The sequence below is a fragment of the Aulonocara sp. 'chitande type north' Nkhata Bay genome, linkage group LG13 (assembly GCF_057382095.1).
Source record: "Aulonocara sp. 'chitande type north' Nkhata Bay isolate Kocher_YH1m ecotype deep benthic linkage group LG13, A_spYH_male_GT1.1, whole genome shotgun sequence".
Lineage (NCBI taxonomy): Eukaryota > Metazoa > Chordata > Actinopteri > Cichliformes > Cichlidae > Aulonocara > Aulonocara sp. 'chitande type north' Nkhata Bay.
The window spans coordinates 25,178,992-25,201,320 of record NC_141356.1 but is presented as its reverse complement, the minus strand read 5'-3'; the positions used below and the strand labels follow the sequence as shown (position 1 = coordinate 25,201,320).

Below are 22,329 nucleotides of genomic sequence, written 5' to 3'. Positions count from 1 at the left end.
TTTGTTGAATGACAGGCTTTGTGAAGTGTCTCTCTTGGTCAGCCTGAACACTGCTATATTGAAGTTTTGCAGACACGTAACCGCAAAGTGACGTGACATTTTGGACGTGCACAGCTACAGTCACAATGTAGAATAGAGCGAACAAGGCCCCATTCACACAGGCTTAGAGCCTGATCTGCAACCATCTGGCAACCGCCGGTTCACCGAATGGTTGTTGGAGGGAAAATTATTACCTAAGCCCCAGCCACACAGGCATATGAACATGCCACTTTATAGAACTGGCAGCCACCTGTTGCCAGAGAAAAGTGTTGGTTGCTTTGGTTCATAGCATATTGCTGTGGTTTTACTTTGAATGGAAGTGATGTTCTTGTCTACAAACACTGTGCAGCTACTGCCCGAGCTATAGTGAAACTGTAGAAAGTCAGAACCAAACTGGAAATGAAGACGATTCGTTTTCAAAGCAACAGTTTTGAAACACATAGACTCATCTTTTACTTTGAAGGTGAAAATGTGCCACTTTACTTCCTGAGTAGTTAGCAAGAAGTTGCAGAGAAACACGAAAAAGTGCAAGCATCCGACAATCTCCAGAAACCACCACCAACCAGTTGGGGAATACATTTTCCCCCCTACAAGCCAGTGGTTGAGTCACATCCAATATGGTGTACAACTACAGTGTGAGGTGATATCACACGAGAAGTCATACATTTTTCAAAATAAAGCAATGTAGGATGTCACCATCGAAAAGGTTTGACACTTTTATTTTCTTGGACTATCAAGAAATTTGAAGCTGTTTCCTGTGGAGTCAGTGAGAACAGAATTTTTACTATCTTACACTGTTAATAAGTAGAGACAGTGAATAATGACCCACATTTTGAAGAAGCAGAACTTTTAAGCATGCACACGCTGCTGGCTGATGGCAGAGGGTTAGTTTAATCTTAGAATAACTTGTAGAGGCTGTAATGAGAAGACATGGTAGTAGGCAGGCGAGTGTCAGCGTTGTGTAGGTGGCACAATTTACATGAAATATTAAATAAAAATAGCATACGGTTTTAAATTTCCTGGGTCAACAGAATGTGAGTGTGGGAGGCACAGTGAGACGGTGTGAAGCTGAAAATCACTGTGCACAGAGCGTGCCCACCCGAAATACTTCCAAAAGTCAACCTAGATGGTCTGTTTAGTCTTTATTGAAATATTCAATGTTTGTCAGTTTATAAATGTGAAGGCTAAGACGTCAAAAACCGCCGACGGCTGTTTAGTAAAAGGTTTGGCCTCTCACGCTGGATAATGGTAGTCATAACAGCTGCTATCATTTAACATGCTGAAGAGAAGTTAAAGGCACCAAGTGGAAGATTTTCAGTGCGTGCATTTTCAGTACTTAAACAATCGGGCAATCTCCTTTGTTCATATAAATCATAGGTTTTTATGTTTTACTAATATGGTGTGTTTTTGACCATCGATTGTTTTGATTGAAGTCATCTGTTGTTGGAGTGTTGTCATCTGATTACAAACATGTGCTTTTCAACAATCAAGATGGCCCTGGAGTGAGGTAATGGAATATTTAAAACAAAGATGTAAGAGCATTAGCGAGGCTTTAGGCTGCACGGTGGCTCTGTGGTTATCCTAAAAGTCGAGAGTTTGCACACACTGGAGTGAATGTGTGCAACCTGAGCTGGATGTGGGCTGGGGAAATGGATAGATTTTGTGCAGTTTAGAGAGCGCTCTCAATGTTTGAACTTTCCTTGACCTTTCTCTGACTGTTTGATGGGTTATCTCAGCAAGACGGCAAGACTCGTATGACTTAATGAATCAAGGAAATAGCGTCACCTAAGTCTCCCGGGCTAATTTCAGCAGCGGCGTGAGCCCCCACATTGATGTTGCCTGTAATTTTGCGGCAGCCGTGACAACATTAGTGCAACTTTAGATCCTGTGCTGTCAGTGTCAGCCTCTTCTGGCTCCTCAGCTGCCTCCGCAGCCCTGTAACCACACACTGCTGTTTATGTTCTTTAGGTTAACACAGTTATCTCTGTGCGCAACCGGAGCCGTCAACCTACACGGGCACTTTGGCACATGTGTGCAGTTGCGTGTGTGCAGCTGCAGGACCTGCCTCCCTCCAGAAAGAGCTGCAGGGACTTGCCAGTATTTTCATTCCCTCTAGAGGCATTTCCGCTCACCAACAAAGCCCTGCCTGAGTGATGAAACGAAGAGGAAGCAGCTTTTGTGAAGGGAGCAGCCAAATTCTGTCTGTGTGTTGGTGCGTGTGCGTGTGCACTGCTGACCCTGGCTAACAGTTCGCTACATGCAAATTTACTCTTCAGCTTGCAGTTCAGGTTGCTCCAGGCTCTTGTTTGCTCACAAGCCTACTGTACCACAAGAACAAGCCTACTCTGTATCCCATTCAAGAAAACAAAGTTGCCTCCTGTTTGCCTCTAATTGACTGGTATAATTCCTGGCTTGTTGGATTGGTTAGTGTTTTTTCACAGGGCTTGTTAGCACTGGCCTTTACTTCCTCTGTAGCTGTTGCCAAAAAGGAAATGTATGCTGTAGCTCAGGTCACAATTCTCCAGAGTGTCTGGCTCTGGGAAAGAATTGAATCGAGCCAATAATACAAAAAAACTTCTCATTGTAAAGTGAAAATGACATAAAAAACGAAAAGCAAATAACACTGATATAAATGATCGTTTTGGGTTCTTTCTCTGTGCGAATATCACTTTTTCTCTGCTGAGTGAATAGCCTTTGTTTAGTCTGTGATTTCTAGAAATAACTCCTCGGTTTTGATAATAACTATGGTTGGTGGGAAAACATCATTATTGCTTTCTCACTTGAGGTCATGACACAGCTGAGTTGTTGTTTTTTTTTGTAATTTTCAAATGGGTGCAAAAGCAGCAAAACTGCTGGATCTGACAACCGCAGAGATTGAGATTTTCTCTGGGGTTGTCTACAGAGTCAGCGTCCTGTGGGTTGACAGCCAGGGCCCTGTGACACACGCTCATGGCCATAAACAGGGATTTAGCCCTCTGGAGAAAATAACCTTGATAATTACTGGGTGCATATGGACCTGCCCACAGAGGGAGAGGGAGGGAGGAGACGAGAGCTGACTGAGAAGGAGAGAGAAGGGAGAGAGCCACATCCGCTGGTGCATTCCTGCATGCTGTGTCATACTGGTGCTGAGTTTCCCCTCGGTTTGCACGGAGATTTCCACAAGGTGGAGAGTGCAAAGAGCTACTGACGCAGCGCTTGGGGCTGTGGATGCTGACATTTAAAGTTTAACAAAGCAAAAAGCACATGCATACACTCCCCAAAGTAACAAAAAGACAACATAAAAAAAATGGAGGCATGTGAGGGTGGGATACATGGAAAGAAGGGGGCATATATAGCCTGGCAACCTAACTCATGAGTTGAACTCTGCTCTCCTGGTTGCTTTCTGCTCTCATCACGTGGCCTCTGTGGTATAGCTGAACTGGGCATCATTACAGCACAGCCAGAGCCGAATGTCTGTGGCTGGCTCACTGCCCCGTCTGCCTGCCTGTCATTCAGCTGGTTAAAGAAGCCTTGTTGAACAACTGCACCGTGCCTGACTACTACAGGGCCATTCATTGCGTGCAACAGCCAAGTCCTGTCACCAGTGTTAGCTAGCAACATACCAATTTACTACTAGAAACGACTCGGGCATTTTGCTCGGTAAGCACAGTTTCCCCCGAGCAACCTCCTAACCCATTTTTTTGAAGTTTGGATTTCAGAGAGCACGCCCCTCTAACAGAACAAGCCTCTTCAGACAAACGCGGTGTTCGCGTCTCAGAGATGTTTTCCGCCTCTGTTGAATGTACGCCATTGAGCGCATAGTGGGATACACTGATCCATTCCCCAAGGAATCACACAACAACAGCAAAACACAAAAACAAACAAACCAAAAAACAACAAAACAGATCCTTTGTGCCGCCTGTAATGCTGGATCTCTCAAACAGAAGAGCTGAAAATACACTTCATCACTCTGAGAGGGTTTTTGCTTCCCCCCACCCCACATGCGTTGGGCTAATCCTGTCACAGCTGACCTGCGTCATGGTGAACTGTTCTCCGTCCTTTTCTCAGTCCCAGAGTGGCACACACAGAGAGGACATGCATGAGAGTCATAACTTCAACAGGCACTCTTTCTCCCTTTCGTTACATGCTTTATTCCTGCTCTCATTCTTGACTCCTCCAGCTCTTGTCCCTCTCTTGTCCTTTTTGCCCCCTCCCCACCCTTAACCCTCACTCTGTCTGCATCCCTAACATCCTCCCGCTATGATTAGCAATAGTGTTTTTCTTCCCCAGCCAGTGTAATGTCTAGATCCTCCTGTGTCCTTGGAAAGCAGCCTAATAAGCTCAGACACACACTGATGTCTCTGTGCACCACAGGCCTATTCTCCAGCGTCAGCCAGCACACACTGAGGTAAACAAAGACTGCCACACACACACACACACACACACACACACACACACACACACACACACACACACACACACACACTATCCTAGTGTGCTAATAGACCAGCATACCAACCCACTGAGGACAGCGTTGACGCTAGCTTGCTAACGTTGACCTTCCGTGTGCCAATCACAACAAATCTGCTCTCCCGATTTGAATATGGGGAGGAAAACAGTGTAAATTGAAAGCAGAAATCCCCCTGGTGTGAGACAAGATGAGACTCTGAATAAATTATTCAGATGGCAGCCTCTTTCCTGTATGATTCTCGCCTTCTGCTACGTTTAATGGCATCTGTGAAGACGCCCATTCGAGATTAATCCAGATGTAAGACGTTTGTGCGCGTATGTTTGTGCGATCTTACATTTGTAAGAACGCGTGCATGTGTGTGTGTGTGTGTTGCCCGCTCACCCCTCTTCTCATGCGTCCCGTTGTGTCGTGTGATGGGGAAACAAAGCCTCAACAGGGGAATTTATTTCTTCTCCAGAGAGGGCTGTAAATAAACAACTAGTGAATCAATGCCTCCATTTGTTTTTTCTCTGATAATTCTGCCTGTGGCGTCAGGCGGTGTGACAGTGTTTTGCAAGCCAGCGTAGCTCTCAGCAGCCATATTTCCTCTTGGTGAGAGTGAGAAAACATGCCACACTGGCCTCATGTTTCATTACCTAGGATCAGTAAATTACCGCACGCTTTTTTCTTTCTTTTTTTAATATCATTCACTGAAGCTCGTTTAGTACCATGATGGCGCCTTTGTATGAATGGGAAAAAACACCAGCATTAGAGCTGCTCAGTCAATTAAAGACAGACAGGCATAGAAATTACTGTGTTCAGCTGAATGAAAAAAATAACCCACAGTAGGCCCTGTGGTTTCAATCAACAGTGACCTTCCCCAACAGAAGTACTTACAAATGTTTGGATATTAAATATTACGGCGCGCTTTGTAATGCACTCTTTGAATTCATGTTCATGTTATAATCAAAGTGTAAAGAACTTTGCAGGTTATTAAAAAAGAGTTTTGAATAGGTTAGTTCACTTAAATGACAGTAAAACATATTTACTCACTTACTCACTTAATGGGAGCTTTGATGACACTCAGCATACACAGTCCATTTTGATTCTCATCTTGATTTTTTTTTCTTTTTTATGGGGTTTAAGTAAAAAAAAAAAAACTAAACAGGGAAGGTAAAACAACAAAAAACCTGTTTTTTTTTTAGATATATTTCCATTTCATTCTTGATCTTAATCTGATCTTTAAACATTGCAGCTTTCACCAGACTCCAGCGCTTTACTGGGCTTTTAACAGCTTTACGTGGCAGCTAGCATAAGCATCATAATAAAAAATAACATCTATTTCATTCTCAATGCTAGGCTAATACAAGTACCCTTAGTGCTTTCCATAGGAATGAAGCAGGTACGTAGCACCCAGGTCCTGCTAATCAAATGCACTTCATTATTAGATCATCAGCAAGTATGAGCACCTCTATTAAAGCACAAGATTTGGCAGTTTGCTGGTCTGGTGCATTCAGAAACATGTGCCACACACGTCCCAGCAAATTCAACCCAAAGCATTTTTAATTTTGCCAGCAGATGTTTTTAGTTTTAGTCGTCATTTAGGCTTCTAAATCAGTGGTCCCCAACCCCCGGGCCACGGACCGGTCCGTGAAAATATTGTCGGGCACAAACCGGTCCATGGCGCAAAAAAGGTTGGGGACCGCTGCTCTAAATGATTGTTTTTTTTAGTCTAGTTTTATCTGACTACATATCATAAGATTATAGTAGACTAAATCTAAAGTTGATTCAGTTGACTAAACTATAAAGTGTAAAAATTAGTTGTGTTTTTAACGGTGAGAGTTGCTCTACACAGTTTACAAAGTGTCTTAATTTCCTTGACATCAAATGTCTACTTTTCTCTTCTCTTCCTCCCAACTGTTGACATCTTGTCACGCTTCTATGAGAAACATGGAGCATTCATTGATGAAAACAAGATGTCTTTACATTACATCATCCTTTTTGTCTGCATGCATTAGTTTTTTTTTTTTTTTTAATTTATCGTCTTGTGTTTGTCAGAAAAGACAGGTCGTTGATGAAAACAATGACGGAAATTATTGGTCAGTTAAATTAACACGGCCCCAAAGGTCAGCACGTCCAATGCTCAGAGAAACTGCAAGAAAGGAAAAACAAGAGCTATATCTTAGACTCTAGAGCCCCCATTTACTGTTTTAAAGTTGCATGCGGACAAACACTGAGACTTCTGGAACAAAATCCTCTGGATAGATAAGATCAAAGTGGAGAGAATGCAGAATTTGGCGGAAACCAAATAGGTCAGGCAGCATTACAATGATCCCAAGCACAGCAGAAAACGTAAACAGAATGGCTGAAAAAGAAACGAATTAAGGTTCTGCAATGGTCGAGTCAAACCCCAGACCTAAGAGAGCTGTACATAAAGAGATGTCATAAAAGCAACACGTTATTGTTGCTAAATGTTGTTCTACAAGTTAGTGAATCATGTAGGTGCACTCAGTTTTTCACAAGACTGTACATGCAGATGTACATTTAAAAAAGGATTTGGTGCTAGCAGCTCTGTCTATCTTGGGATCCAGGTATCTTAATATCTGGCCAACTAAGCCCAGCTCCTTTACTTTTAAACTGTTTGTTTTCCTTAAATGCACTTCTGCAATCTTCAATAACAATAATTAGCGCAGGTTCTAGAAAATATGGGGGGAGTTGCTTATATTAGCTACGGTTGGATGGCTAATGGGAAAGTGAATAATGGTGTAAACAGAGTGTTCCTGGTTCTGCAGGAATAACGTTAACCTCCCAGTGTGCGAACCTTGATTAGAAGCAATCATTCAGCTAATGCTACTATTGGTAATGCCAACACAACTGTACACAAGAGCCTCTAATGAACACTGGTTTACTGTGGTTTCTTTGTACTGAAGTACCCTTCTCTATATCCCATATCCAAGTGTGAAATTACAATATCAGATCATATTTAGTTAATTAAACCCATATGACTAATTTAATTTGACTCAAATGTGGGGAAAGTGAATAAATCATGGAGGCGTATTTAGCTTGCTAGCACTGGTGTTAACAGTAATTAAATGTGGGGCAATCTGTAGCCTGTGAAGATAGCTCAAGTCTTTTCTTTCTGCCTACTGTACAAGTACACATGTGGAAGAAATGTAAGCCAGACGGGGCTTTTTCGGGGGGAGACGTCTTGCAGAATATTAATGAAATGGTGTGTGAGTTTCAAACATAGAAATAAGCGAGTCAAAGATGCAGTCTTGTAAAGTAGGCTAGTGCATTAATAGTCAGCGAGCGACTGTCCCATTAGGAGATCTGCACATCTTAGTTAGAGAAGAGCCAGAAGCAGAGAAGAAATATTCCTCCATGATTAGAGTCGGGAGAGTTCAAAGACAGCTGGTTTTTGCAGCTAGATGGGCACAAAGCACTCACAAGGAAGACAAGAAATCAACTTGTATTTGTCATTTAAGTATTTTATGCTTCATATTTGGCAGGGATTAGAGATGCATAGTCTCTCCAGCTCTGTCAGTCCTAGTTATGCGCTTCCATTTTGTCAGATGCACAACGGGGTGCTTTATTGCATCTCGATAAATGTTGCCACCTAAGCCTTGTTTTCCTATCACTAAAAAGCACGTTGTGTTTTGTCACACTCCCTCATGCGCATGGCACTTTGTTTTTTGTTCATTTTAGACTCGCTCTGTGATTGATGAGGATTAAGAAACGGATTTTGCCTAACAGGAAACACAAGAACATCCTTATCCAAACTGGTAAGAATCTTGATTTATCAGCTGCGTGTTCATCTGACTGGTTTGGCTTCAGCTCGTGTGGTGATACTGCAAATAAGACAATATGGCTGCCATTTGGATATTGCCCCACGTTGTATCATACCAGGTGTTTTGTCCTAGAAAAGGATGCTCTCGTGATCGTGTTATGTGGTAACTGAAGCAGAAAGAAGACTTGCTTTCAAGAACAATATGAAAACCTGAATATGTTGCGATTCGGGGCATCAAAAGAACACGCGAAGCTTTAACATAAATCATCTGTGTGTTGTTTGATTGTCCTGCGATACCTAAATTGTTACATGCTGCATTCTGTTATCCCAACGCTTTCATATATTAGACCACATACGCGTCAGAACATCCTGAATTAATTGCCACCATGACTGGCCACCATTGTTCTGAATGAAAGCACATGTTTACGGGGATTAGTTGCGTGATAGTGGGTGATGGCATTTCCTCTTTGCATGGTAGACAGCTGGTGCTTGTCAGGTGAGGGGTGGAGGAGGAATGGGGGCAGTCAGTCAGTCAGTGAGACCAAACAAGTTGGGATGCCAAGTCTTTCTTGCTGGGTCTTTCCTCTGATGTGGTCATTTTAGATCAAGCCCATTTGAAGGATGTTTACAAGAGCACATTCCTGCATGCGTGCTATAGTGGAGCTCTACCTTTTTTTGCTTGTTTTCAAGGCATCGTTATCCATGTTGAACCAGTGCTGGAGCTTCTGTGTGTGACCATTGATTTGCCCGTATCAATCTCCAAGAGGAGTAAACTGCTCATCCCCATTTCCTCATCCTCCAATCCGATCTTTACTGTAAGGACAAAGCTGCATTTGATGCAAAAACATGCTTGAATACTCTGTTCATTTTTCCTTTGAACAGCATGGACATTATGTATTCAGATAACCCTCGGACTGCATGAATATTAAGTGTTCATTTAAACCTTAGCCGAGATGAAACACCCCATCAGTCGTCATGTGACAGTGACCACGATGATGCATGAAGTAATTGGGTTGGATGAGGATATGAGGAAACAGCGCACTAAAGGATGTCATGTTAAGGCCTCCATCGCATTTTAGGTAAAAAGAGGCCCAGTCCTTCTGGTTTTGTTTGGGAGGGTTGTGCAAAATGTCGACAGCGTTAGTTGTATACATGTGAAACGGCATCAAAGCGCTTGAAGGTGAATAATTTTTGGTGGCATCTGCACATTCTGCAATATGCTAATAAGCAAAGCTGCAAAAGCCAGATTGCCAGGAGAGAGAAGGGGCGACGGGGAGAGGAGGGGAAAAAAGAAAGAAGGGGAGAGCAGAGTGGAAAAGAGAGAAACAGACGGAGGCTGGTGTAAATTATGGATGCAACGTGCGATTTCCAAGAGGAAAAGAAAGGCAGAGAGAAACCTCAAGTCATGCATATCAGATTACGCATTTACCACATTTTCTTATCATGGTCCGTGAGCAAACTTGTGTGCAATCTGGCCTCTTTGTGTGTACGTGCACGCGCGTTTGTTTGAGACAGGAAGTATAAGAGTGAGCGAGAGAGCACTTACATATTCATCCATGTCAAGTTGCGTGGAGTTGTCTTGTGCTGTGAGGCATTCTTAAAAACTTGCTATGACGTGCACGTCTAAAGCCGGGTTGACTTACATTGCTATTGTGTAGCTTTGCTTCGTGTGTCCATGGCGACACGGCTCCTTTTGGTACGCACGTGCCATCTCGTTAGTTTTGAGGGTGCATATTTACACAGTGGCAAATCTGCCCCACTGGGCATTTACATGACATTGTTTAACTGTGCCGAAAAGCTGAGCTGGCTGCTTTAATGCCTTCTTTAGCAGTTCTAACTACCACCACATCGCACCCTTATGTGCCAGCGCCTGTGTGTATGTGAATAATGAATCCATTCTTAAGTTGTGTCCGTGTCTGGGGTCTGCGCAGTGGTGTGGTTTCCCCCACAGAGGAGTTGGGAGGGGCTGGGTGGTAGGGGGTGTCTGGAAATAGCTCTGCCTGAGCTGGGAGCACCTTAGGTGGGCCTCTGTGCCAGCCTCACCTTCCTTTAACATGCATGCACGACAAAAGTACAATTCTACTCGCAAACCTGGACTATATTACTCCCCTGTTTTTCAGTTAGACTTGAAAGGGACGCATGTCTGCATTCACATTCACTAAGCAGGAAAGAAAAGAGCTGCGATTTCTAAGAACTGAGCAGGAGACACGTTGCAGTTAAAGCGCAAAGTGTCTTAGTTAGAAAACAGAAACTACAAAGCCCGCTCTGGATCTTGCCTGCATGTAAATGTGTGTTAATGTGCAAAGTAGGTCATTTATTTGGAGCAGGGACAGCCGTGGTGTGCCTCTCTTGAGCGATGTCAGAGCGGGGAATAAGTTCATAAGCAGACACATTGCTGGATTTGGTGAATTGTACAGGGGATTTACATATACCGATATTTTGTTTATGTGTCGAGCCAAATCCCTGGGTGGGTGTTGAAGGTGAAAATGGCTGTGGTCAATCCAGAGACAGCATCAGTAACCACAAGCAGAGATAGCAGCCTAAAAATCAGACTAAATCAGATTACCAAACAAACAGCTAAGAGGATTAATTCTGATCTCTCTCTCTCTCTCTTTTTCCATCAGATGGACACATTAAATCTGCAATCTATAAAATCCCTTCAAATGATTTTCTATTTTACTTTGTGGCCCTCATTTTCTGGTCACATGTTTGGAGCGAAGCTCTTTCTGCTCCCAGTGAACTCTGCCCTTTTGTTCTGCCTTGAGGCCTCTAGAAATGACTTTAGTAAACAGGGTATCAAAACCAGTCTTTAAAAATATCTTCACAGGGTACAAGAGCAGTCTGACCTCTGATCAGGTGATATACTGGCAAGCCCATACTGTTATAATAATGCGTTTTACCCAGCACGCTCGCTGTTAGGAGTAAAGCTGTGTTGAGAGATGCCTGTGGCCCTGTGGCTGTCAGTTAAACAAGCACAGTAACGTTCGCCGGAACAGGCGCAATTAATAGGAACCATAATATATAGAAGGGAATAATTACACCTTGTCGCTGGCTTTCACAGATCAAATATGTTCCTGCATTTCTTCAAATTAATCTCAGGAATGATTGTTGGCTTACAGGGAATCAGTGGCAGCACAGTATGTGTTCTCAGGGAGAAAATACTGTAGATTAATTTGGTTAATATTTCATAAAGCTTAGGAAGGCAAAGGGCATTTGAGGCTTTTCAGATTATTTATTCTCAGCCAATACTACACGCTACGGTTGAGCTGCTGTGCCACTGTGCTGCAACTGCCTTGCACAATGCCAAAGAAAGGCACTTGCCTTTAAAAGTGTTTGCCTGTGATAGCATTGTTTGTGAAATGGGAGCCGTTCACATGTGCAGCTGCGTTTCCTTTACGCCATGATCTGATTCAAAGGCTCTCGTTCACGTATGGCTTTGTATCGCTCTCCTGAGTGCTGATAACTGCTAAAAGATTCGTATTAATATCCTCTCTGGTGCTCTTTTATATTAGCTGATTCATTCCCTGCCCGGCTACTTCAGCTAAACACAGGGATACAACATAGCAACGTCGCTCTTGACAGCTTGACAAACTGACATTCCCACTCTCAGTGACTCCCGCTTCTGCCCTCTTGGTCTCTGTGATACAACTGTATACTGTAACCAACAAGACTGTAATCAGTGCAGACCTAATCTAATCATCGCTCCCGACAAGCAGCACTGGCTGCCGGGCTTCCACAAAACACATCTCACATCAACAGGCTGCTTGGACGGCATCGTGTAGCTCGAGCAACCGCCGGATGAAATGTCAGGAGAAGCAGGATTATTCCCGAAAATGTCACTGACAGCATAATAACTTAGCAGAAGAGTGTCTCATGCTATGTTTGTATCTCATGTCAGCAGGTGTGATGTGTAACTCGGTGTGTGTCATAAAAGCTACTGTACACAAACGTAAACAGAAAGCGGGATCTGTTGAGTGAAACTGGTGCGCGATCGGTGTGCGCGCAAACCGTGGTGTTAGACGTTAAAGTGTGTGTTTTTAGATCTGCACAAACAAATGCACATCTTTAAAACCTCCTCATTATTGGGAGCGGGAAAGCTGCCCGGGCACCGGGACAACTCCTGTGTGCATCTGCGTGCGTGCCTGTCTGCAGCTTGTGTGTTCGTGGTATGTGCCTAATTCGGCGGCTCATTCCAAGATTTGGTTAACCGAGTTGGCTCGCCCTATCGCATTGCCACAGAGTGTGCAGTTGCTTCAGCCTCTGTTTCATTTAGTGGCACCCACGCTCTTATCCTCTTGCCATGAAAGCACGCAGACACACATGCTTTTGCACCAGAACAGAAATGCACACACGCGCACGCACAGCTGAATGAGAGAAAGACAGAGTAAGAGGGACAGAAAGAGAGGGTGAGAAAGAGGAGAAAAAAAATAAGAAAGTACCAATTAAGCTCCTCAGACAGTTCTGCCAACAGGCATCAGGAGGTTGGAGGCGGTGAGTGTTTGCGTGTTTGTGTGTGTGTGTTGGATAAGGGGGTAGAGGGTGTTTGACTAGAGCTGAGGTCTCTAACTTTTGCGTTGTCAGTTTTGTACTTGTGCAAGTTTTGAAACAACTCATTACCGTGAGGTGTCAATAACCTGCTGAGGAGGCTGGCAATTATCAAGAGCTTGTCACTTTTTATAGTTGTTTGTTGACAATTTCCTATTATATGCTGTATTGTTGCTCCGTGTACTCATTTATATATAGACTTTTAATCACACTGCTGTAGATTTTGAAATATTTGAAAAATATAAATGAAAAAAAACATTCAGATTCTTGTACTGTAGTTGTGGGGAGAGGTTTACATGCAATCATCATGATTTTTATGATTTCTTCTTTTTCCAGTGTGGGGTGATTATAAAACAAAGAAACAAGAATCAGGTGGTATTGGTTTGAGCTCATTTTGTATTTTCTCTAATCTGCACAGGGTCAAAAGTATATATAAACCCTCACTAATATTTGGTTAAATGTCCCTTAGCAAGTTTCACCTCGATCAGGCATTTTTGGCAGGCATAATAAAGCTTCTGGAGTAATTCTGGCTGAATATTTGACCACTCTTCTTGGCAGAATTGGCAGAGTTCATTTAAATTGGTTGGTTTCCTGGTACAGACCTGGCTTGTAAGCATAGTCTGCATATTTTCAGGAGGGTTGAGGTCGGGGGAAGGCCATTCCAGAAGCTTAATGTTAGCCTGCTTTACCCATTCCCAAACCAGTTCTGATGTGTGTTTGGAATCATTGTCCCAACCGTTTCCAAGTTTCAGCCCTCTAGCTGTTGATTTGAGGTGAAGTTGAAGAATTCTTCTTCATTATTCCTTCCACTGTGCAGTGTACCAGCACCACTGGCACCAAAACAGCCCCAGAGCATAATGCTATAACCACTTGATGCTTGATCCCTCACCTTTACTCCTCCAAACATACCTCTTGTCATTGTGGTAAAATAGCTCATTCTTGACTTATAAAACTTGGTATTTGGATTGTTCATCTGGGAAGCTGCAAATTTAAACCAAGATTGAAGGTGTTAATTTTTTGGGCAGGGGATTCTTTCTAAAACTCACTTTATTGTGGACAGTGACAATGGTGTTACAGCAGTTTCCAGTTTAAGGCCAGGCTTGAGCCTTGGTGTTTTCTGGGTTGTTCCTGAACATCCTAACCCATTTACTCACATCTGACAGTGACAGTTCAGGTCTTCTTCCAGACCTTCCAGTCTGCTTCCAGTCTGCTGTTGTAGAACTGTTTGAAGTCATGATCTTGGAATCTGCGGGTGTTTAGAAATGTCTCCAAGAGACCTCCCTCACTTGTGTAAATCTACAATTCTACTTCATTGACTTCCTTGACTTTTCTCATTGTTCTTAATATCGTTCAGTCCACTAAGTGCTGTCAAACAAATCCTTTTTATGCAGGCAAAGAGAAAGTTGTAGTTGCAGTCAGTCCTGATCACTAATGAGAAGTTAATAGGCCTTGGCCTCGTCAAGTTAACAGATATTTTAGAACCTTCAGCACCACTTATTTTAAAAAATTTGTGAATGAATGTATGTATTTGAGGCTGTATGTGTACTTTTGTTCTTGCATCACAACTGTTGGTGTGTACACAATAGTTTCATAGCTCAGTTTTATGCTCTACATTTTATGCTGTTTAATCAATATAGCAATCTTGTTATTCTGTAGCTCCAAGAAGCAGCTTTACATTACAAATGCTGACATACAACAAGCTACAAGAAGTCAGAAAGATGCTTTGAGTTATTAACTGATTTTCAAAGTTATTTTCAACTTTTTCTTCTCTGTTTAACCGGGGAAAAGTATTTATTTTGCTGTGAGACTTTTCTGTCAGCAACCAGTAGCTAAGCCCTAATCCAAACAATCTTACTGTACTGCCAAATGAAGCCTCTTCCTCTGTTCATGCTGTGAAACAAAAGGCTACTTTGGCCAAATCAGGACTGACATCATTGGCAACAGCTGCAGGCTGCATGTGCGATGTGTGCATGCATGTGCGTGCACGCCTCTGTGTGTTGACGTCTTTGTGCGCGCGTGTTTGCGTCTGTCAAGATGAGGTGACCTGATTGCTCAGCTGAGCAGCGAGGGAAGACCCAGCCTTGTGTTGTCAGAGCACCAATAAAAACCACAAGAGATGAACCACAATGCTCCCCGGTCGGCCGCCCCTCCCTCTCGCGGTCCCTCTGAGTTTTCTGTGTCTGCCGTGCCCACCCCCTGCACACCCCTGCCACACATACACACACTTAGACACACTTAGACACACAGTGGCACTCCTGACCATGCCAAAGCAGATTTAGAGATGAAAAATGATCCACCGCTGGCCCTGCACTGCGCTATCAGCTCCCAGCTATGGAGTGGTCAAGCCAAATCCTGTCCTATCCTTATAGCTGTGAAGATAGAGCTAGTTAAAACTGGACCTCTCCTCTCTCTAGTCTCAGGCAGGTTGACCCTGCATAGTACAGTAGTATAGTTATGTACATGGACGACCTTCTTCCACATCAAACCTTGTACAGCTTAGATGTGGGAGTTTTTTGTTTGTTTCTTTTTACTTCAGCAGCTGCAGGGACTGACAGTCTCTAAAACCTGCAATGAAACACGTCTCACTTTGCCTCAAGGTGCCATTAACCCATTTAAATGAATTGAATTTGTTTATTATTCAGTGGAGAGTTTAGCTTTTACATGATGGCTCAGATGCTGTTTGAAGAGACCTTTTCCCTTCAAAGCATACACTTTGAAGGGTCCTGCAGAATTTCAGGATGAAGAGATTTCAGATTAAAGATGCTAGCCAGTACCAGCTTTAGTTGTTAGTGTCAGTAAAGGTGTGTGGTCTCATCATTCATGGCTCCCAGCGTGAACACACATAGTGCCTTCTCAACACACACACACATGCACAAACAGAAATGGCCCCCCGACCCCCTGGGGTCTCACCTCTGTAGCCCTGTGGCGAATTGTGTGTTTGTGTCTGAGGCTTAATAACTTCACTGGGGCCGTCCCACCCCTGCTGCTCTGCCTTATTATTCCCTGTACCTTCTCTGCTTTGTCCAGAGGAAGGAAAAGAGATAGGATGGATATCAAGCAGCACCTTTGGGGAATGGAAGAAGGGGTGAAGGTGGGTGTGTGTGTGTGTGTCTGAGGGCTAAAAATGAGAGCTGCAAAGCGGGAACAGTAAGGACGAGGAAGGCTGGGGGGTGGTATTGTGGATAAAGAAAGCGGAGAATGGAGCAGAAGGTGGGGGCCTGCAGCAGTATTGACGTGGTTCAGGTAAGTGAAGGATTAGTGGAGCTGCAGAAAGCCTAGGAGCTGCTGCTCCCTCATCCAGCCAGCGGTGAAGTGGCTCCTCTTAATGAACTATTAAGAGGAAAAGGATTCTCTTACATGCATGCACGCACATGGACATGCCATTCATCCTGCAGAAAGGGTCTCCATTCATGACGAATACAGAATACCAGCTTTTCGAAGCTTTTGGGACATTTTTTAGATTATCTGTCCTTCAGCCATCCGTGCTAATAACAAAAACAGCCATGAAGTGAGTCTCCAAGTAATGTGTGTGCAGTCAAAGCCTGATATAAGCCTGTTCTCCTGTGCCACAGAGGACTGTGTCTAAAATTTGTTAACCCTTTAAAGCCTGAACTATGAAGTACTTGGTAGAAAATACTGATTTAAAAATATAGTGTTTATCGAACCTTTTAACAAATTAAAAAGAATATTAATTTCTTTTTACTCCAACACGTATACACCAGTCTGCTGCTTTAACTACTCATTTGTGCAGTAAATGTGCATTTATGACTCAGATGCCTCCATTATAACTATAACAATTTAGCCTTTGAATGAATGGGCTTGAGGATTAGTGCTGCCAAAAGTGAAGGGACATTACAACATATTATTGCATTGTTTTTATTTGTTTTATGACGATAGCAAGAAGAAAAGCTACGAGACAATATGTTAAGATGTCACTGACACAGAAACTTTTCACTGGATCCATGTTTGATGTTATCTGATGCCACTGAAGTTAACTTTTAAATGATCATTGAGTTCAGGAAAAAGAACGTTTGGCGTTCGACCTTTAATGCTGACGCTTCTTGCGACATATGGCGAGGTCAAAGAGATGAACATAACTACAAAAGCATGCAAGGAATCGACTTAATGGACTCAGAGCTCAAATCATGACACTGTTAGTTTGCTCCCGTGACTCCGATATTTCCTGCAGCTTTTCTTTCTAATTCTGACTGTCCTTTAACTGACTTGACGGATGGAGAAGCAAGAGCGTGAACCTACCATGTTCTTTAACTCTCCAGATACAGATACAGACACTGTCACGGTTGTTTTAGGGCGAGCTCTGCTTGTGTGTCCAAGGATAACAGCACACAGGACTCACTTGAGTGTGGGTTCTGTGCTTCAGTGAAAATTCCCTTAATGTGGATGTGGTAATGTTTGTGTCCCATGTGTGCTTTAGTGCATGTCTGAACAGGTGTTTCTGATTGTGTAGTGTGTGTGTGTGTGTGTGTGTCACATGTCAGTCGGGGTCAGGTGTCTGTCTAGTTTCACTTTACAGAGGAAACCCAGCAGCTCAGATTTCAGCGGGGGTCATCTGTTCTGCTCTGTGTGTCTGAGAGGTTAAAGTTGACTCTGCTGAGGGTTACAGAGTGCTAGGCTACGTTTCCTGAGACACACACATATATAACATGCGAAAGACACATTATAGGTAGAAAAGGGTTTATTTGTTTTTTATATTGTTGGTACAGTGAAAATGAAGCATTTGTACAGAAATACCTTTGCATCTAAACATGCGAAAACTGCAAATGTTTGTTATTATTAGTATTATTATTATTTTGGGGGTTGGTTAATCAATTAATTGTTTTAGCTGTAAGTAATCTGTTTAATTGTGCATTTTTAATTCATTACCACAAACATTTTAGTAACTTTATTCTTGTTTTCCATTAAAAAAGTAAACTTGTAATTATTGTGTTCTTACTATATACTATATATATGGCATACAGTATTATTATTCGACTTAACCCTAACCCTTGTTTTAGCATTCTCACAAACGACAACACTTGCGGTAAATTTTAGCCCATAGACACTCTCTAAGTGGCTGTAATAGTTACAGGAAAATCTTGACAGTGACATGTTGGTGTGTCGGGAAAACAAAAGGACAGTGACACTAAAGTTACATAAGGCACAGAGTCTGTCTTTCTCTGTCAGTCTTTCTCACTCCCACTTGTTTTTTTTCCATTCGACCCCCACCTTTTTTTCTGTCCCTCTGTACCTCTCCTATACAGGAACTGGCCAATTTCCTGAGCCTGTTTTTCCATTTTGCTTCCCTGTGCATGTATCTTTTACATGCATATGTTTCTGCGTTCCTCTGTGTGTGCCTGTTCGTCATCCCCCGTCTCTGACTGGCTCTCAGCTAACAGCTTAAAATGTCACAACTGTTTAATTTCACAAGAGCAAGCTTTTTGGAAAGTGACCTCATGCGCACGGTGCAGTTTGAGTCAGATCGCGACTTTTTCAGCTTGATGCTCTAACATCAAAAAACGTGTCTTTAGACGTTGTGTAAACACGTTATTGATAGGCAGCAGTGCCGGTACATCTCAAGGTTTAAAGAAGGAATTCTCAAACTGTGGGAGACTCACGAAAAAGGAACTTATCCCAATTTATTTTTCCATGGATCGTCATTCTGTTTTTTTGTCCCAGGACAAGGTGGAAAAGATATGTAGTCATGGTTTCTTTGTATTTACCTACACGTGGCTAAAACTCGATTTAGGCTTCTGCAGGGAATTTACAGATCAATTTATGAAATAACCGGAAACCCCTCACTGCAACCTTATGTACCATCCAGTTGTTGCGGACTGCATTGGCCTGACGTGTAGTTAAATTTTTCATGGAAGTTTGGCGTACAGTTAAAAAGGGTTTCCGGTTACATCATGAGTTACAGTGTATATTTCCCACTGAAGTATAATTCAGGCATAAAGCAAGAAAGAAATACAGCAAAGAAATAACTAAGACAGGGTAAAACAAATGCCAGCAAGGTCTGTTTTGCATTGAGATCTGGTGACTCTGGAAGCAATTTGAATACAGTGAACTCACTGTCATGTTCAAGAAACAGTTTAAGATGACTTGAGCTTAGTGACATGGTGCGTTATCCTAAGGGAAGTAGCCATCAGAAGATGGTACACTGTGATCAAGGGTCAGCAACATGATGTTTAAATGATGCTCAGCTGGTACTATGAGGCCTGAAGTGTACCAAGAAAATACACCCTGACATCATTACTCTGTTGTTGATACAAGGCAGAAATTGTGTGAATTGTAGCCTCGGTTTCCTTTTCTTAACAGACAGGAGTGGCGCTCAGTGTGGTCTTCTGCTCCTGAAATGCTCTTCTGCATAGCTTGGCTGTTAAAGGTCATTTGAGTTACCGTTACCTTCTTATCAGACCAATTAGTATGCAGTTGAGCAGATATACCTAATGAAGTGGCCGGTGAGTTTATAAGCAAAGACGATTCAACCTTTTGTGAAAGATTATTTTGCGTGTCAGACAGAGATTTATTCCCATGGTGAGTTTTGGCATCTCGGAGTGAATGACTGAGTGCAGGTTGACATTTAATGTTCCCCAAATCAAGAAACAATCAAACAGGCAAAAACTGTTTTGTGCACTATGGCTTTCCACTTCAATGAGGGAATCCCAATAACCTCCAGATTTTATTGGCATATTTTGGGAAAGCAGCTTATACAGTTCAGTGGAAGAAAACTTTCTCAGTCGTCTTCATGCAGCGTTCCCGTTTTACACTCGATAGCATCGCACTACCTGTAATGGATGTTTGCTGGTTTTACTCTTTCCTCCCTCCCTCCACTTCCTCCTGGCCTTCAACACCATGGATCACTTTGCTGCAGAAAGACATTTTTCCACATCTAACTTAATGTCAAACCAATTTCTGTACTTCTGTCAAGGTAACTTTCTGCGCTGACATGTTGACAGCAATGTTTTCTAATATTCTTGGGTCAGGGTGTTCAGTCTCTTTACTTTTCACTTTGAGTACTGAGGTGTGAAATACTTCATCCACAATGCTGTGCTTTGCTTAAATAAAAGCTGCGCACATAATGATAAAAAAAAGGTTATCTCATCAATTTTAGAGGTGTTAATGGTCAAAGCTCTCGCAAACATGTATTCAAAAAGCAACAAGCACTTTATGAAAAGTATGCAGAGGCCAATGAGTTTGGTGAACTTTGTACTCTGCAGATGAGTAAATATTTGATTTCAGACTGTAAAGCCTTGATACATCCAAATGGCAGATCTTGTGCAGAAATGCACTAGAAAAAAAAAACTCAAGTGAAGCTATTCTAGTAAAAGCATTTTTTTGGAAGGGTTTCATTAGACATTAGCATGAGTTGAACTGTCATATTTGTCACTGTGACCCCCTAATGGCCACTTGTCCAGCTGAAGCTGCGTGTCTTTGATCAAAGCTGACCGGCGTTCCCCTCTGGCTCCAAAACAGGCGGTTCACACAGAATAGCCTGTGTTTTTCCTATTCCGATTGGAGCTATTACTCCTCCACCTAATATTCATTTAGTGCCTGCTGTTTGTGTGTTTGTGTGCTTGCTGTGTTGTGTGTGTGTGGCCCATGCTGCCTCGGTTGATGAAGGAGATCCTTATTGCCCTCGGCACAGTGGCTCAAGGAAATCAATGTTTGATTTGCCGGGTACATGATAAAGGATTTAATGCTGAAATACACCCCCACCCTCTCATGGGCTGCTCGTGGTAAAGAAATCGCCTCGTTGAATGCATTTGTTCCTTTCGCTCTGTAAGCGGTAGTATTTGCTGCCTCTGTTCGTGCATGTATCTGTTTGTGAATGCGCTGGCGGGTAATAAGAAAGCTTTGATTGCCTGATGGGCCTTGTGTCCATTTGCTGGTGACTGCCAATACAAACATGTCTTTGTGTGTGTGTGTGTGCGTGCGTGCAAATGCAGTGTCCAGAGTGGTGTATAACCACTCCTGTGCTCCCTGCTCTTGGTGAATGTATCGACCAGACTCTGGAATGGAGAAATGCCTGCCCAGCACACAAAATCAATGGCTGCTGTTTTCTCCCCTCCAATGGCCTCCTGTTATCTGCAATGAATACAAAGCACATATTGTAGCACACAAGACAGACACTCATACACCTCATCTTTATGTCTGCTTCATTTTTCAATACTGCAGCGGGGTCACATACAAACCTACAGGAGATTGGGCAAAATTACAAGTCAGTTACACGTAATTGGAAGAAATATGGCTCTTGCTGTGTGTTTTCTCGTCCTGAGCGTGTTTGCCGCTGAGTCTTCAGTCACTTAACAAGACTTGAGTGAGACCTACACCGCCGCTGCTTTCACTGGACTCCAAAGTTTATTATTTTTGCTACTATATAAACTGTGCTCTGCCAGCAAATCAAACAAAGCAGCCAAGAGTGTGAATGAAACATCATCTGTCTTCCATTGTGTTGAGTAGCATTAGCAAAGTGGCCAACAAGTGTTTATTTAGTGAGCGGGCAGTCCATTTCAGTTCAGGCACGGGGATAAGATCAAGCCTATTTTCATTGTGCAAATGTGCTTCCCTCTAATTCTGTTTCTCTCACTCACTGTCCTAAACACTTTCTTTCTCACTCCCTGTCTCCCTGTCAGGGATTATAGGTGGTGGTGGTGGTGCTGGTGAAAGGAGGAGGAGGAAGAGTAGGAGGGGAGGTAGCAGATTAGTGGCGGTTGTCCAGTGGGTCCGTCTGTCTACCGTCAGAAAATAGAATTCATTTGTGTGATCCAGATGCTTATGCTCAGCTCTCTGCGTCTCTCTTTGTGTGTGTGTGTGTGTGTGTGTGTGGTAGTTGCTCAGTCAGAGGAGAGGATTGGCCGTTGGGCTGTTGGGGGGGCGGGGTGTTTGGTGGTGGAGGTGCAGGCTAGCTCACATCCGCTTTGGAGCTTTTGTACTGGCATCAAAGAGAATGGCCATGACCTGATGACTAGATCCCTTGTTTAACCACACTGACAGCATACAGTATAAACAGAAATGTGCACTGACACACTGTATGTGTTGAGCACATAGGTCCTATCCACTCCAACTATGGACTTCACTGCAATGCCAAAAAAAAAAAGCTAGAACACAGAAAAGGACAATTCAAAGTGGTTGGCCATTTAGGTTTCTAGAGGTAGGCAATATAGAGCACATGTTAGAGAAAACACACCTGGCTGGTCATGTGTGGCCACACACTCACTATTTAACAATGGTACGGCCAGTAGAAAACCAAGCTGCAACCTCTAAATCGCTAAGGGCTGCAGTTCCTTTAATGGCCACTTGAGGTTGACTCGAAAAGCAAGTCAGTCCCCACAGAGTGTTACGTTCAAATGAACTAAAAAGCATGTTTACAGATTGAACCTCTGTTTCCTCCTTTTTAAAAACTGTATGACGGGGTAGCTTTAAAGCTTTAAAGTCAGGGGTGTGGCTGCTTTGGCATAGAGGTGTATTGACACAGGGAGCTAAAGCTGGCAGGTGTCTACTAGGCTTCACCTCCACTAATTCCACCCAT

General features: G+C 43.0%; 1 protein-coding gene across 4 annotated transcripts in view; it reads left to right on the top strand.

The window, feature by feature from the left end:
• Window positions 1–22,329, top strand: part of zmiz1a (zinc finger, MIZ-type containing 1a) — an 82,477-nt gene that overhangs the window by 7,155 nt on the left and 52,993 nt on the right. For 3 of the 4 annotated variants that reach the window (XM_086259376.1, XM_086259377.1, XM_086259373.1), the window contains exon 2: window positions 8,174–8,250. The exons of the other annotated variant lie outside the window; for it this stretch is intronic. The gene's annotated coding sequence lies outside the window, so the exon portion shown is untranslated. The remainder of the gene's footprint in view (window positions 1–8,173; window positions 8,251–22,329) is intronic. 4 annotated transcript variants of the gene reach the window in all.